Genomic DNA, 17529 nt, shown 5'->3' on the forward strand with positions numbered 1-17529 from the left:
CAGCCAGGGGCTCAGCCTGGCCGTGACCTGGCCCTGTGTCTTTGGCGTCTCCTCCCCTTCCTGGGAAGGGTGACCTTGGTGCCAGCAGGAGGTGGAGGGCAGTGGTGCTCAGGTGTCACAAGTGCCTCTCCTTGTGTGACCCAGTGGCCAGAGCTGTTGACATGGCAGTGCTGCCTGCAGGGGGCGAGGCTTCAGTCCTGGACAGCAGAGCACTGGCCACAGACCTGGCACCCGGTGCTGGGTGCCCTCAACCCGGTCACCTGAGTTCAGCTGCAGCGACTCTGAATCGATTTGCTTCCTGTTTGATGGTGAAGTGACCTTCTTCCTTCTCAGTCTCTGCTCATGACTGGCCGCTCACCTGGGTGCTGAGCTCGGCGGGGTAGAGGGTGCCATCTGTTCTGTGTTGGTAAAGGCTTCTGCTTTGCACAATGGGGGGTTTTCGCAGCCTGCCTGGGCCGCTCGTAGACGAGCATGGTGGAAACCTTCTTGGAAAGTCTTTTTCAGGCCAGCACACTCCCCTTGGTCCAGACGTCCACGCTGGAAGCCTCCAACCTGTTCCATCCTCTGATGCTGACCTCCTGCAGCGCCTCTGCCTGCTCCCCGGTGTGGCCGCCACCACCAGTGGACGCTGGCTCTGAGCTCTGGGCACAGAACTGGGGTGGTGTGCCCGGCGGGGTGGGGGCGAGCTCCCCGGCAGGTGGGCTGTCCAGGCACCCTAAGCGAGGTGGAGGACCCAGTGTGGGGGGGTCATATCACCTCCTGCACGCTGGTCAGTCCGGAATGATCTGCACCACCTGGAAGCCTCTGGAGGCCTGGAGCTGCGAGGCAGGTGTCATCTGGTCAACAGTGACCTTAGTACTCAGTTAGGCAGAAGGTGACCTGTCACGTGGGGCGTGTGTGAATCCAAAGTCTTGTGGATTTCATTTCCTTTCCAAGTATGAAGCTCTTCCCCAAGTATAAAAACCCTCGCCTGTGTGCCCACCACCCAGAGGTGCAAGGAAAGGCATCTCAGCCGCCCTGTGACTGTCCCCTTCCAGCTGGGACCCCCACCGCAGGTCCCAGGAGCCTGGCCTTGTGTGCTTCCCGCCTCCCGGCCCCTAGCACCAGTGAGAAGCGCCCAGCACCTGCGTCCCCTGGATTCCGCCCTTTGCTGTGGCCACTGGACTCTTAAGGGGTCTGTGTGGGTGTTCGCTCCAGGAAATGCGCTCTGGAGGGACGCACGTATCCACACAGGGGGCTAGATTTAGGGAAATCAGACTCTGCTGGGTTATGATTAATGGAGATAAATCTGCCCAAGAGAAGCTAAATTTAACAAGCATTTCAGCCCTCAGCTTCCGCTCTGCTCCTGCAGCCGCAGGCAGACGGCGTGTGTTTCCGTTGGCCGGGGCCCAGACAACATCAAGAGGTGGAAAACAATCCCCAGAAATCTGAAAAATGTTGAACAAGGAAAGAAACTGTTCAATCGACCAAAACAAACAGAGATACAATCTCACCCCCGTGGGGTTTGCTGGGCCTGGGGTTGGGGGGAGTCCGAGAGACTGGAGAAGAAAACGTGCCTTAGAAACACGGGGCTGGTGGAGACAGGGGCCGAGCCTGTTGCTCACAGAATCCAGCTGGAGGGGCCCGGACCACTGGCCAGGACGCTGGTGGGAGTTGGCTGGGGCTTTCTGGGGTTCTGGGCACCTGGCCAGGTGTTCCCTGGTGGTAAGGAATGCCTCTCGATTTCCCTCGTTTACCTGCTTCTCTTTCTTTGATATTTCAAGAATCTTTGTGTTTTGAAGATGCATTCACTTGTTCTGTCACTGAGTCTGTAAAGATGCTCTGGGCCGGGCATGGGCAGAGCCCGGGACTGGGCTCCCCTGGGAGGAGGTGGGGGCGTGGTGGTGGAGGGGATGTTCGTGGGGGATTCAGCTTCTGATTGGAGCGGAGGGGCCCTGGGAAAGCAGCAGGCTCGCCTTTTGGCACTCCTTGCTATGATCTCAAGATGTGCATTCCCTGGAAACCCTTGAATGGTGCAGCCAAGCGCTGTGCAAATGAAAGGCTCCATTTAGTTCTGTTCAGCCCTTTGTTCTGTGCGCGGGCCTGGCGGTGTCTTAGAACGAATCGCCAGTCCAGGTTCCACGCAGGATACAGGATGCTTGGGGCTGGTGCACTGGGATAACCCAGAGGGATGGTATGGGGAGGGAGGGGGGTTCAGGATTGGGAACACGTGCACACCCGTGGTGGATTCATGTTGATGTATGGCAAAACCAATACAATATTGTAAAGTAATTAGCCTCTAATTAAAATAAATAAATTTAAACATTAAAATAAAAAAAAGAAAGGCTCCGTTTGAGGAAGTGCTGCTGCTGAGCTGGGTGTCGGTGCAGGGCCTGAGGGGCTGGAGGGCTGGCCGCCCCCTCCACCGGGCGTGGCTGCTGGCCCGGCCGTGGGCAGCAGGGCAGACACTGTGGCCGCCACCCGTCACTCCCCTTGCTGGGCAGCTTGCTCACTGTGGGTCCCGTGACCGGGGTCCCTCTCCCCAGGGGCTCTCGGGACTCTGCGTGGCTTGGAGACGGGCTCTAGAGTGCGGCCCCAGAAGTCGTGGCACACAGAATTAGTTGTGCTGGACGCCTGTGGGATCTTCCCAGACAGGGGATCGAACCCACGTCCCATTCATCGGCAGGTGGACTGCCAACCACTGGACCATCAGGGAAGTCCCTCTTATCAGTGTTTTAATTTCACCCTTTCTATGTCGTTATGTTGACATGAATTTCTTGCTGTCGCCTAGAGTTGGGTATGGTTTGTTTATCCAGTCTTCCAATCTCTGTCCTTTAACTGGCGTACTGAGACTCTTTGTACTTAATGCAGTCATGGGTATGTGAAGGCTGTGGCTCCCAATTTAATTTTTGTTTTCTGCCAGATACGTTTTTTGTTTCTTGTTCCTGCATTTCCGTAGGTTACATGGCAAGTTTTCAGCATCCCGTGTTGATTTGTCTATGGTGTTTTGGTTGTGCATCTCTGTAGTTTTTTCAGTGGCTATTTTAGGTGTTATATTGCACATACATAACACCAAGTTTAACGGTGCCATTAGTTGCCAATTTGAGTCACGTCCCCCTACAAACCTTTACCCCTTCCCATTTATAGCATCACTGTCTTAAATATTTCCTGTGAATACACTTGGAACTGTGTCAGTTACAGCGTTTGCTTATTCTCCAACCATACTTTGCAGAAACTCATGAATGAAAGGAAAATCTGTTGTGTTTACCCACTGTTTGCTTACCTGTTATTTCTTCCTTGCGCTTTGCTGTGCTTAGTCGTTCAGTCACGTCCAACTCTTTGCAACCCATGGACTGTAGCCCGCCAGGTTCCTCTGTCCATGGGGATTCTCCAGGCAAGAAAAATACTGGAGTGGGTTGACATGCCCTGATCCAAGGGATCTTCCCAACTTAGGGATGGAACCCAGGTCTCCCGCATTGCAGGGACTGAGGGACCGGAGGGTGTCCACCATCTGAGTCACCAAGGAAGCCCAAGAATACTGGAGTGGGTAGCCTATCCCTTCTCCAGGGGGTCTTCCTGACCCAGGAATCGAACTGGGGTCTCCTGCATTGCAGGTAGATTCTTTACCAGCTGAGTGACCAGGGAAGCCCCTTTCTTTCTTACTGGTACCCCAAGTTTCCCACTTTTATCTTTTCTGTATAGAGGGTTTCATTCAGCCATTTTTTCAGGGTAGATCTGCTGGTGCTAAAGTTGTCTGAGTTTTTTTTCATTCGAGAATGTCTTCATTTCCCTTCATCCCTGAAGCTTATTTCTGGTGGATCTAGGACTCTGGGTTGACAGCTCTTTCCTTCAGCATGGGAAAATGTTTTACTACTTTTTCTTTCTGGGTTCCACGGTCTCTGAGGATAAATTCAGTCATTTAAATGGTTTCCCCCACCCCTGGCCTCCCCCACCCTTGTTAGTAATGCTTCATTTCCATCTGGTAGCTTTCAAAACTTTTTCTTTGTCAGATTTTACTCCAGTCCATCCCAAAGGAAGCCTGTCCTGAATATGCATTGGAAGAACTGATGCTGAAGCTGAAACTCCAATATTTTGGCCACCTGACACCAAGAAATGACTCACTGGAAAAGACTCTGATGCTGGGAAAGATTGAAGGCAGGAGGAGAAGGGGACAACAGAGGATGAGCTGGTTTGATGGCATCACCAACTCAATAGACTTGAGTTTGAGTAAACTCCAGGAGTTGGTGATGGACAGGGAGGCCTTGTGTGCTGCAGTCCATGGGGTCGCAAAGAGTCGGACATTACTGAGTGACTGAATTGAACTGAATCCTAAAGGAAATCAGTCCTGAATAGTCATCAGAAGGACTGATGCTGAAGCTGAAACTCTAATACTTTGGCCAACTGATGCAAAGAGCCAGCTTATTAGAAAAGACCCTGATGCTGGGAAAGATTGAGGGCAGGAGGAGAAGTGGATGACAGAGGATGAGATGGTTGGATGGCATCACCCACTCAATGGACATGAATTTGAGCAGACTCTGGGAAATAGTGAAGGACACGGCAGCCTGGTGTGCTGCAGTCCATGGGGTTTCAAAATGTCGGGTGCGATTTAGTGACTGAACAGAAACAACAGGTTTGACTATGGTGCTGTCTTTGTGTGGACTATTCGTGGTTTATTCTGTTCAGAGTTTGTTCAGCCTCTTGAATCTGTAGGTTAATGTCTTTTGCTAAATTTGAAAGTTTTTTGCCATTGTTTCTTCAAGTACTTTTTTTTTGGCCCCTCTTCCCTTCTCCTTTTTTTCTGAGGCTCCGATGGCACAAGTCCTCAATCTTTTTAGAGTCCCACCGGTCCTTGCAATTCTGTTATTATTACTTTTAGTTAAATGTTCTGTTATTCAGATTGGGTGATCTCTATATTCTCTTTTCCAGTTCACTTATTTTTCTTCTGTCTCCCCCATTCTTCTGCTTGGGCCCATCCATTGTTCTTTTTAAATTCTTTAAAATTTAGTCATTTTAAGTTCTAAAATTTCTGTTGAGTTTTCTTTACATCATCTATTTCATTGTAGGGACTTTCTAGTTTATTTTCTGAAAACTTTTAGTTTTTTATTTATTTCAAGCATATTTTTAATTGCTTATGAAAGTATTTTCATGATGGCTGCTTTGAAATCTTTGTCAGATAATTCTGATATCTCTGTCATCTAATTGTTGGAATGTTTTGATTTTCTTGTTTTCTTCAGTTTGAGATTTCCTGGCTCTTGGTATGACAAACGACTTTCAGCTTATCCGGATTCTTTGTGTATTATGTTATGAAACCCTGGATCTTATTTAAATCTTCTCTTTTAGGTGATTTCCTGTGATGCTGCTTTTGCAAGGGAGGTGGAGGCATTGCCTCATTACTTCCAGGTGGGAAGAAATCCAGGTTCCCTACCTGACCTCCATTGACCCCTGGGGGCAGGGATCCTGGCTACTGCAGGGCGGGGACAGGAGTTCTTGACCCCCTGGAGGTCTCCACTGATACCTCCCTGTATCAGCAGTAGCACTTGATGCGTAGAACTTATAAACGACAGATCAGTTTGGGTATTTACAGCTACAAGTGATGGAAAATCCAACAGCATGGTCTGAAGCATCAGGATATCTGTCAAGATGTCAATAAGAATTCTAGGTTTAAATAGTCTCAAGGTTAGTCTGGCAGCTCAGTAATGCCCTCAGAGATCCAGATGCTTTTTATCTTCTGACCGTGAAAGCTTTTCAACCTTATGCCTATACCGCACAGTTGCAAGATGGCTGCCGCTAGTGAGGAATCACGTCTACATTCCAGGGCAGAGAAAAGAGGGAGGAGAAGCACCAGGGAACTCTCCTCTTGTATCTATACTTCTTAGGAGGAGAGAAAAGCCTGCCCAGAAGTCTCCCTGAAGTCTCCTGCTTACATCTCCCTTGGCTTAGGTGCATCATATGCCTGTTCCTTGCTGTAAGGGAGGCTGGGAGAGTGAGCACCTGGAAAATAGGATTGGGGCTTTCAAAACCCACTAAGAAGCAGGGGAAGAGTGTGTGCTCCCTGAGAATATGAGATCTCCCCTGCCTCCTGACCTAGTGGGCGATCTCTTAGCAGGACGACCGTGTGGGGTTGGGGACCTGCTGGGAGGCAGGCAGCTGTCTGCACGAAGACCTCTCAGCAAGCCAGCCATCCTCCTTTTGGGGTGATTTCTTTGCTGATGATCCCATCTTGAAAAGTCAAAACCTCGCTGCCCGCCCGCCTAGCCCTTCCTACATGTGATGGAGCACTCAGTGTGTTCAGGATGTCCTTGCTCCCATCGGGGCTTCAGGCAGGTTCCAGTGGGATGTGTGGACCCGAGTGCAGAAAACCCCCTCCTCCCCAGAGATGGTCTGAGGTGCCCGCGAGCCCAGGTGGAGGAGGTGGAAGGATGGGGCTCTCTACGTCCCTCCTCGATAGTCTCTGCACCACATAGCACAGGGAAGGCCCCATGTCCAGGCGTCTCCACCATCAGGAGTCAGTGACAGAGAGAAGCAGACCCGGACACCCTCACCTCCCGCTGCTGGTGCTGAGACCCGGGCTGGCTCCATGCGCTTGTCAGCTGAGGTCGGGAGGCGGGACCTGCAAGGCAGGGAAGTGAATGGGGAACAGGGGTGCAGAGAGCAAATGATCGACAGGGAGAGGCTGCACACAGTGGCGCTGGGCAGCAGGGCACCCCTGGAGAAGGGGGCGGAGAGGTGCCCACCTCCTTCCCGCCCCCCAGCTTCACAGCATGTGGTCTTGCCCACGGAGAGCTGAGAACCTTCCAAGGCCTGTGCAGGGTCCAGGGCAACCATGCTGCCCAGTTTTCTCAGAAGTCAAGGTCCCCTTTAAGAAAAACGTGGGGCATAAGGAAGTGACTGATGCTTGGTGACAAAGGACATTTCCCCAGATGCTGAAGAATGAAGTGTGTGGGCTCTGTCGGGGGGCACCACCCCCAGGGACATCCCTAGAGGTGACAGACAACCTCTGAAGGTGATGACCCCTGGAGGTGGTATCCCCCCGGGGGTTGTGTCCCCTGGAGGTGATAACCACCCCCTCCGGGTGGTTCCACTGGGGGCGATGCAGTATGCTTGACTCAACCTCCTGCCCGCCTGAATGCCGCCCCCCACCCTGAGGCCTGACAGTGAGACTTCTGGGTCTCACCGTCCAGTTGGTCAGTGGACTGAACTGGCATCTCCTGTTACACTAACAATGACGTCTGAGTGCAGGACTAAGTCAGGTTTTATTTTCCTTTATTCCCCTTAAACCACAGGGTCACAAACTAGGAGAATGGAATCAACCAAAGGGCCTCAGGTCCACACACACTCGGGCTTCACAGAGGCAGGAAATCTGGCCACCAGGATAAGGGCCGTCCAGAGGCTGCTGGGTCCCTGAAACTGTAGTGTGGGTACTCCGGGATCCCAGGCCAGCGGCCAGGTCACTCACCTCCTGGCAGACAGAGCCTTGAGTCCCTAGACTGGCTGGGGGATGAATAACCCCCCAAGAGACTCACCCGCACCCCTGCCCTCGACCCTTGGACAGCATGTCTCGGGGATCCCCATGACATACAGCCCTGCAGCTGAGCTGTTGCCCCTACAGACCCCCAAGGGGTGGATTGTCTCCCCTGAGAAAGGCTGGGTCCTAACCCCAGGGCCTGTGAAGGTGACCTTACTGAGGAGCAGGGTCTTTGCAGAGGCTCAAGCTCAGATGGGCCATTGGGATGGACCCTGATCCCATATGGCCGTGACCCTGAAGGTCCCCATGGCCCCCCCAGAGTTGTGTCGGGAACAGGGGACGGGCCGCCTTGGATTAAGGTGGAGTTATCTAAAAGTCAGAAGGGAAACCTTCCATTAAACCTGTCTGCCAGGAGAAATCAGATGAGATGGGCAGCTAGTTATAAATCTAAATCTGACATAATATTTAGACCAAGAAGTGTCCAGGTGGAAATCGGAGATGAGACCACACTGACTCTGAGAACTAAAAAGGAAAAAAAATTCTCTGGCCAAAATGACCTTGATCGTTGGGTTCTGCCACCAACTGCACCCCCCCCAACCTCCACCCCAGGGAAGGTGTGCCTGGAGGTCAGAGGGCCTGGGGTGGCCCCAGTCCACTCCCCTCCCTCACCTGTGTGATCGTCCAGGGGGCCAGGAGGGCAGATGCCCCGGGTTCCCTCCAGGTGGACCTGTGGGGACACAAGGCTGGGGACCAGGCTCCAGGCCAGCCTTGCTGGCCAGCCCTCCTGTTCTTCAGCCAAACCAGGAGGGCGTCAAACACATCAAAGACCCACTCAACATTTTCATCGGTTCTGTTAGTGGGGCTCTCAATCAGATTCTATTTTTCAAAAGCATTTGGGCTGATGGTTTGAAGCAAGGACTCGATCAGCGATCCGAAGCACAGGGGTCACGCAGTCTCTGTGCAGAACCCAGCCTGTCTGTGCCCTGCAGAAGCCAACTTGAGATCAGGGTGGAAGCACAGGGCGTGTTTGAAACCCCTGCAGAAATGTGTCCTTAGAAACAGGCCTAAGAATAGCTTTCCGGGAAAGTCATAAAACTTTGCTGACAGATATAAGGACCTGAAAAAATCGAGGATGATGCCACGTCAGATGGTGGGCAGACTCTGTTCTAAACATACTCGTTCACCCCCCGATTAACTTGTAAAATCAAAGCAAATCTACTTGAAACCCCACAGATGTAACAGGAAAAAAAGACTTTTCAGGGAACTTGACAAAGCGATTCTAAAATTCGTATGGAAGTATAAATTGCAAGCAGTTTTAAATTGGAAAAGCGAAGGATGTTTTTGGTTTTGTTTTTATTTATTTATTTTTTTGTTTTCTGTCCCACCAGCTGTTAAGGCACAGCGTCCTGTACTTACACGAGTGTGGGGGTCGTGCAAACAGGACCAGGAAGACCCGGAAAGAGGCCATTTATATTGTGAACCAGAGCTTAACAGATCCAGGGAGGGCAGGTGGCCATTCACCAGATAACTTGGAAAAGTGACTACTTTATAGGAAAGATTACATTCCTGCCTCACACCATACACACAGATGAATTCCAGATACACTTATTAAAAACTTAACTGTGAAGAAATAAGGAGTTCTAAAACTATTTCTATAGAGGAAAGAGTATGTTCTGCTATTGACATGTGGGAATCCTCCTTCAAAGAGAGAATTTATGGCAAAATGATGTATGGATGTGAGAGTTGGACCAGAAAGAAGGCTAAGTGATGAAAAATTGATGCTTCTGAACTGTGGTGTTGAAGACTCTTGAAAGTCCCTTGGACAGCAAAGAGATCAAACCAATCAATCCTAAAAAAAATCAACATTGAATATTCTTTGGAAAAACTGTTGCTGAAGCTGAAGCTCCAGTATTTTGGCCACCTGATGCAAACAGCATCAGGAAAAGACCAAAGCTCATTGGAAAAGACCCTGATTCTGGGAAAGATTGAGGGCAGGAGGAGAAGGGCAGAGGATGAGACGGTTGGATGGCATCACCGACTCAATGGATAGGAATTTGAGCAAACTCTAGGAGATGGTGAAGGACAGGGAAACTTGGCGTGCTGCATCATGGGGCTGCAGAGTCGGACACGACTGAGCGTCTGAACAACAACTACACCACAGCTCCTCTAGGAGTGCCCTGGCATTTTCTTCAAAACTGGCAGTTTACCTCCAATTCAGCTCCTAGCTCTCCAGCCTGGAGAAGCTCTCACACATTGTACTAGGATTGCTACACGTGACAACATGGTTTGAAAAGAATCAGAACAAAGCACAACATCCAAACCCTGCAGATACAGACAGGGCTGACCCTCCGGTCTTTCACACTGTGGGACTCTCGGTGTCAGTGAAAAGCATTAACACAGTGCTCCAAGGCCCTGCAGGGGAAGACTGCGTCTCACCCCCTGGGCAGACCCAGCCCCCCAGAGCCCCTCTCCGGGCAGCCGCTGCCCGCCTGCGCCCGTCCTCACTGACTGGCCTGAGCTCGCCAGGGGCCGGACTAGGGGACCGTCCCACCTGCAGAGGACGCAGCCCTGGGCCTGACGCTCCGCACCCTCGGTAGTTGTCTCAGTGAGGTTTCTGATCCACAGCTAACGTTTATTGTCTTGGCTTCGCTTTAATTCATTATTTTCTGCCTTTTTTTTTTTTTTTTTTTTAATGACTCTTAGTAAAATTCAGAGGCAGTATGTTCTCTGTGAAGCTCTCGCGCCATTGGGTGTGACGTGCTTGCAAAGAAGCCCTAGTGTGTCCGATGGCTGGATTCTGCCCGTCTGCAGGGGTGCCTGGGAGCTGAAACCAGCCCGTTATGCGTGGGTCATGAAACACAGTCTGATGCCAGCCGGGCGAGAGGGCCGGGGTCTTCGTCCAGACCCCTCCTGAACACCCATGGTTCCTCCGTGTGTGCAGGCAGCAATGTGTGGAGACGTGAACACCACACTACCTCCAGTCTGTCGAGTGGAGCCTCCCACCCAGCGGCCGCGTTGCTTACCAGGCCCTCTGGGTGCTTTCAGAGACCCTCATGCCGGGGAGCACCCATTTTAATGGGGTCTCTGCGGGGCAGTTGATCTCTGGAGGCACCGGGAACCCCAGCACTGATGCACTTCCCAAACCTCTTTGGAGAGAATTTCCTGGAGTTCTCCTTAAAATACAGATTCCTGGGCCCAGTCTGGATTGGTTAACCCGGAGCCTGTGGGGGCAGAGAGTAGGGGTCAGGTGGGAGCCGGGGGTGGGAGGGGCGAGGTGGGAGGAGCCGGGGTGGGAGGAGCCGGGGTGGGAGGGGCGAGGTAGGAGGAGCCCCCTTCTGGCGCAGGCGCCCTGTCCGCCCATTCCTGCTTCTTGCCTTTCAGCTTGTAAAAGGGTGAGCACCCTCCGCCTTCCCCACTGAGGCTCCCCCAACCCTGACTGCTCAGCCCCGCATTCCAGTGCCTGGCATATAGTTGGTGCTCAAGAGATGTTTACTGAATGAACAAATGTGACTTTGAACTGTCGCTTCTGCTCTGGGGTAAAGGTGCATTTGTATGGGAAAGGGCATTGCACCTAGAGTTCTTAAGGTTTCAGAAGGCATCTGCCGTGCGGAGCAGTCCGTGACCCAGCACGTAGCGGCTGCACCGCCTCACCAGGGGCCCACAGAGCTGTGGCACCTCCCGCGGCGGGCCCTGCCTTGTCATCATATAACAGGATCACGGCGACCCCTGTGCTCAGCCCCGCCCCTCGGCACAGGGGGCCCCCCGGGTCTCTTCGAAAGGGCTGGTGAGGAACGGTCAGGCCAGGCCTGGCTGGGGTGCGACCCTCTACCCTCCCCGCCCTGAGGGTCGGTGGCCGGTGCCCAGTGGTGGGTGAGGGTGTGTAGCGGGGAGGGGTCCTTTATCAACTGCAGCAGCTGATCTGAGGAGCCTAATCGTCCGTTTCCTGTGGGCCATTGATCCTCTAACTGCGTCTCCAGCTTCAGGCCAGCTGTCTGCCATTCCGGGCGCTCACAGCCTTCTGAAAAATGTCAGGTTTTCCTGGTATCAGCAGGAAAATAGGAAACGGCTTGGAAAAGGGGGCTGCGTCAGACAATGGTTTAAGGAGGCCCAGCTGTGGATAAACAGTTCTGGTTGCCCTTTGGACTCTATGGATTTAAACACACGCTCAGGAATGCGTGTTCTGTGCCAGGAGATAAACAACCTAGAAACGAAGTAGGCCAGGTCATGTTGCCGGTGGACGCAGGAGGGGCCGGCAGGGGGCCCCCAGCTGCTCCGATGCAGGGACTCATCCTGGGGCCTCCGCCGGCTGTGGGCAGGTGCATAGCTCCCCAGAACTCAGTGCATGCTGGGCGGTCAGTGCGGGGCCTGGCCCTGCCAGGTGGGCCCTGCTGCCCGCGGCGGGGGTGTACATGAGGTCTGCTCATTTCTCTGGCCCATCTGGAGGCAAGCAGGCTCCAGGATTTGTTTGGGGTCTTCAGAGGTGGCTTCTGTGTTTTTTCCACAGGAGTAGGGCATTTGGGAACTGATATTAAAAGGTACGGGGCTTCCCTGGTGGCTCAGTTGGAAAGAATGCACCTGCCAAGCAGGAGATGTGGGGTGGATCCCTGGGTTGGGAAGAGATCCTGGAGGAGGGAACAGCAACCCCCTCCAGTACTCTTGCCTGGAGAATCCCATGGGCAGAGGAGCTTGGCTACAGTCCATGGGGTTTGCAAAGAGTTGGACACGACTGAACGACTGAACGACAACAGCAACACATTAGAGGTACACCTACCCAAGGAGTAAAGTTCCTGGAAGTGGCCCCTTGGCTCTCTGGTGGTGAACATCAGGCGTGGCCTGCACAGCTGTGGGTGACGGTGACCCTGAAGGAGCCGTATGCTCAATGTCCCTGAGCGTGACTGAGGTGCCGGAGCCCTCATCCTGGGTGCAGGGCTGAGCTCTGCACCCCCTGTTGTGTCGGATCCTTAGGCCTGCACACCTGGTGGGGACGCCCCTGCAGCCACTTGGTTTCTGAGACTAAGGTGTGGATGAGCCCCAGGAGCAGGGGGCGCTGCTGGGGAGCTCCCAAGGAGATGGGGGAGTCTTGCCCCCACCCCCACCCCGCTGGCTCCTTTTGTCACCAGGCCACCTTTGCCACATGGTGGCCCAGGCTGAGTTCAAGGGCATCTTGTCCAGTCTGAAAGGTGTGATCTGACCACCACCCCATTTCGAGCCAAGTTCCAGTGCCCAGCAGGAGAGGGGCTGCCAGGTCCTGTGGGAGCAGAAGGCTTTGCTGGCCGCTCCAGGCTCCTTCTCTGTCGAGAGAAGGATGCATCCAGGCCTGCCCTCTGCCTGCCCTCCACCCATGTGCCCACTGGTGCCTCAGTTCGCCTGCCTGCCCAGGTCACAGCTGTGAACACTGTGGGGAAATATTTGGCAACAATAACATACGTGGCACTTCCCGATGGCTCAGCGGTAAAGACTCTGCCTGCCAATGAAGAAGACCTGGGTTCGATCCTTGGGTTGAGAAGATCCCCTGGAGGAGGCCATAGCAACCCACTCTTGTATTCTTGCCTGGAAGATCCCATGGATGGAGGAGCCTGGCGGGTACAGTCCATGGGGTCGCAGAGTCGGACAGGACTGAGCATGTCGGGTAGCCCTGTTTGTTAGCTCACAGTGGTTTGCAGATACAGCTCTGTGGTATTGCTTGTCTGTTTCGAAGGTCAGCCGGTGGCCTTCAGTAACCTCCCCCTCCCCAATTATTATTATTTTTTATGTTCCGGGAAAGAACTAGGAGTCCAGTAGATGCTGAGGGCTTGCCCAAGTGGAGACACAACTGGATAAACCCGGCTCTGCAGGCCGGGCCCCAGACTGCTGCTCCGAGATTGAGGAGCAGGGGTTTGCAGAGCAAAGGATGAAACAGGATGGATGGAGGAGAGGAAAGAGGGACGTGCAGAAGATCTGTTTTAACAGCAGTTAACGTGGGAAGAGCCCCGCTTTGCAGTTTGGGCCCTCGGCTCTCTGAGTCCTGGGGGCTCCGTCCACGCAGCGCGAGGTCCTTCTTCACCGAGCAGCTGTTCCTCGGACTCAGAATGGCTCTCCGTGCATTTTGTCCTTTCTACACTTCCCTTTGTGTTCTCACCTACCGAGTCCATTTGTTTCAGACTTTCAACTACATGGATGCAAACACACTTGAGTTTCCTTCTCCTGGATGAGTGTCCTCAGCTCTCTCACCTGGGCCTCACGGGGCAGAGCCTCTGGACCTCGTCTGCTGCCCCATCCTAGGTGTTCTGGGAGGCCATGACCACAGACCCACCACCCCAACTCACAGCCGGACTACATTTCCCAGCATCCCCTGCTGATATGGACTACACTTCCCAGCATCCCACCGTGTTAGGGACTATACTTCCCAGCATGCAGTGCTTATAGGAAATACTGTGACTCAAGTTCTGGCCAGTGGAATGTGGGGAGCCGTTTGGGTTTCCTCCAGACCTGTCCCAGGAAGATCCCACTTGTGCTGCTTCCTTCCTGGGAGAGAGATACCAGGGTGCTCTTGGAAGCCTCCTGTTCCAGATGGCAGCCCCTCCTTGCCTGGATCCCTGAGTGACCATATGGAGTCAAAGACCACCTCCCTGCCCACTCCTGGAGCCACCCCCACCATGATTTCCTTTTTACGGGCTGGTCTATTAGATACTGTAGCCCAGACTCTGCTAGCAAACACGGTGCCATAGCCAGGGGATGGCAGAAAGCTAGTTGTCGCCATCCACCAAGACCTGCAGATCACTTCCGTATAACTCGCCCCAAGGCACGCGCCCTAAGGTTCCATCAGCCCTCGGTGTGCCCATTGGCACTGCCGACTCCTGATGAATCGAGGCCCCCCATTCCCCCCATTCCCCCAGACACTCCCTGCAGATTGGCCTGAGAGCAGGACAGGCAGGGCTGGGAGATGTCCCCGAAGCAGCCTCCTGCACACAGCACTGCAACAATGGCTCGTGTCCCTAGATTGGGACACACAGCAACGTGCCTGTGGACAGATGGCAATTATTTCTCAAAAACAGCTGAAGGCCGAGCAGCAAACCGTGTAGCTGCCAGTGAGGGGCTGGGGGTGGGGATGACAGCCTCTCAGGTCAGGTCCCAGGCTCTCAGGGAAGCAGCCCCATGCTCGCAAATGCTCCACTCTTCCCTAAAAGAACACATTCCTCATTATTGGGCTTTCTCTGGCATGAAAGGAAGGGTTTTTGTATGAAGAAGAAGGCGCTAGTCATCCACCAATCGCAGAAAAGTAACTGACGCAGCCCCCCTCCGTCCTGTTTCACCTCCCATGACGTTAGTCCAAAGTTAGGGCCGGTGACCTGGGGACACCTCTGGTTTCCCATTAAATGAAAATGAGAATTGTCTCGAGTGATGAATTATCTGGGCGATCCTGCCAGAAATGAAGTATGCCTGGGCTCAGAGAGAAAACAAAGCACACTGCGTCCTTGAGTGCGGCTGGTCTGTGAGACTTTTCCTTCCTGGGCTGGCTTCCCCGGGGGGCGGAGGGTGAGGACAAAGGGCCAGGCCTCCTGGAGAGTCTGGGCTGGGGACGCAGAGCCTGCAGGGCACCCCGGGGGTGTGCGCCGGGCTGGGCTTGAGTATTTGTGAGGGGAAAGGAGGGCGCGGAACCCGGCTCGGGCCCCCCAGCCTGGCCCTGTCCTTGCCTGAACCCGGTGCCCTGCCGTCAGTAGCATCCTCGCCGCCCCACCACAAGGTGCTGCCTCTGCTCACAGGACCCCGGGAGGGGGTACCCTGGTGGGAGGGGAACAAATCGCAGGGAGATGGGGATGGTGACACAGTGATCACTGTACAGAAGGGACCTCCAGAATCCCAGCTCTCTGTTTTACACGGGAAGGGACCATTCCAGAGCCCTGGGAGATTTGTCTGAACCCCCAGAGCCTGTCGGAGCTGAGGGGTCAAAGCCCTGCCCTGGGCAGGGGGCCTGAGCTCAGGCTTCTCAGGCTGCGGGGTTGAGGGACCATGCGAGGAGGAGCCAGGAGCTGGGTCTTCCCAGACCAAAGCGGGGCGGAGGGTCTGCCCTGTGAATGGGGGCGTGCGAAGCAGGCACGGCCGCGCGGCTCTGAGGACCGTCTCGGACTGGGGCGGTGATAGTGGCCTCCCGGAGCGGTCGCTGAGAGAGGGGGGCTGTGGCAAGCAGACGTAAACCCACCGGCTGGGGTCCTGCCCAGGCGGGCCGGGGCTCCCCTTCGTCCCCAGCGCCTCTGTACCCCCCATCCCTCCTGCATCCGCTTTCCCCGGGAAGACTCGCGCTCCCTCCCCAGACGGCCGCCCCCACCTGGCGGGCAGCCCCCGCTCAGCTGCCACCTCTGCTTCGGCCCCCGGGAACCCAAGTCAGGGGCCGACACGCTCACCCAAGGGTCACTTGTCTGTCCACGTGTGTTCGTGACGTCAGTGTGCTTCCAGTTCGAGACCCTCCTCCCCCGCTCCCCATTGCCGCGCACACACGCCCATCTGGACATCATACTCCTTCTGACGGGAGCACTCCCCGTGGAGGGATATTTTTGCTTTAGTTCCCCAGGGCTGACGTAGCAAGGGCCCCAGCGGAGGCCTACCTCCCATGAGCACGTTCCCTCACCATCTGCAGGCTGGAAGTCCAAGAGCGACACTCCTTCTGAGCTACGCGGAGAACCTGTTCCAGGCGTCCCTCCTGTTTCTGAGTTTGCTGATGAGCTGTGTGGTCCTTGGCAGGTGGACCTCCGTCTCCATCTTCAGTCAGGACTCTCTCTGGGGGCCTGTTTTGGCCCCAACTTCCCCTTTTTATGAGAATACCAGTCATGTTGGATTCAGGACCACACTACTCTAGCGTAACTAATCCACACCACTCTTATCCTAGCTAATAACATCAACAATGACCCTGTTCCCAAATCAGGTCACTGCTAACATCCTGGGGGGTCAGGAGTTCAAAATGTGAATTTTGAGGATCTTCCCAGGTGGTGCTAGGGGTAAAGAATCCACCTGCCAACGCAGGAGATGCAAGAGTCGAGGGTTTGATCCCTGGGTTGGGAAGATCCCTGGAGAGGGAAATGGCAACATCCTCCAGTGTTCTTTTTTTTTTTTTTTTAATGAAAATTTATTTATTTTTAATTGAAGGATAACTGTTTATAGTATTGTGTTGGTTTCTGGCAAACATCCACATGGATCAGCCATGGGTATACATACGTCCCCTTCCTGCTCCAGTATTCTGGCCTGGGCAATTTCACAGTCAGAGGAGCCTGGTGGACTGCAGTCCATGAGGTCAAAAAGAGTTGGCCTTGACTGAGCACACACACACACACACACACACACACACACACACAGTGAATCCTGACGGGAACACAATGCAGCCCACGGTAACCTAGTAGGTGAAGTGACCGTCACAGGACTCTGCCAATCAGACCCGTGAGTGGCCCTCCTTCGTGTCCACGTGATATCCAAGGATGCGGCCCTTGGCCCTTCCTCACTGCCACCGGCAGAGCTCCTGACCAGCCCTCCCCCAACCTCCAGGGACCACAGAGGCCAGTTTATCATCCCTCCACCAAATGCAGGCACCGTTCTGGACGATGCTGAGGCCCCCGTGGGCCGCACATTCCCCATCCTCGCTCCAGCCCCGCAGCTTCCTGAAGATTATTGACCTTCACCATTATCCAAGCAGACATGCTCATGACCTTGAGCTGTGTCTTGGCATCACACTGAGACTTGGATCTGTACCCATGGTCTCTACCACAGCCTCCTGCCTCCTGCATCTTCACCCTCTGACACCTGCCCTGTGACCTGAGCCAGAGGTCAACTCCTGTACTGTTCAGACCCTTTGGGTCACAAGTCACAGAAACCCAACTTCAGTGACTGGCTTGCCCAAAACAGAACGGAAGGCCGCAAGCGCAGCTGGACCTGTGGGCTCGGGGGAGGTGGTCTGTTCTTTCTAGGCCCCCCTCTCCTGTCCCCTCTCCTCCTCTGTCTCAGTTTGGACAGACTTTGTTCTTCAAGCATGTCTCCACCTGGCTGCCACGGTGGCCACTGGAGCCCAATTCTGGATTCTTCTGGCTTGCGACCCTGAATAAAGAAAGAGACTTTCCTTC

The 17529-nt window shown here is 54.1% G+C and overlaps 1 long non-coding RNA gene across 1 annotated transcript; it reads left to right on the forward strand.

Moving 5' to 3' along the window:
• Positions 1-1540: 1540 nt before the first annotated feature.
• LOC147374843 (uncharacterized) lies at positions 1541-10190 on the forward strand. The gene is made up of 2 exons (XR_015154651.1): positions 1541-1704; positions 8833-10190. It is a non-coding gene; the product is annotated as an uncharacterized LOC147374843 (long non-coding RNA).
• Positions 10191-17529: the final 7339 nt, after the last annotated feature.

The sequence above is a fragment of the Bos grunniens genome, chromosome 3 (assembly GCF_055505025.1).
Source record: "Bos grunniens cultivar Pamir isolate PY7600 chromosome 3, Bosgru_T2T1.0, whole genome shotgun sequence".
Lineage (NCBI taxonomy): Eukaryota > Metazoa > Chordata > Mammalia > Artiodactyla > Bovidae > Bos > Bos grunniens.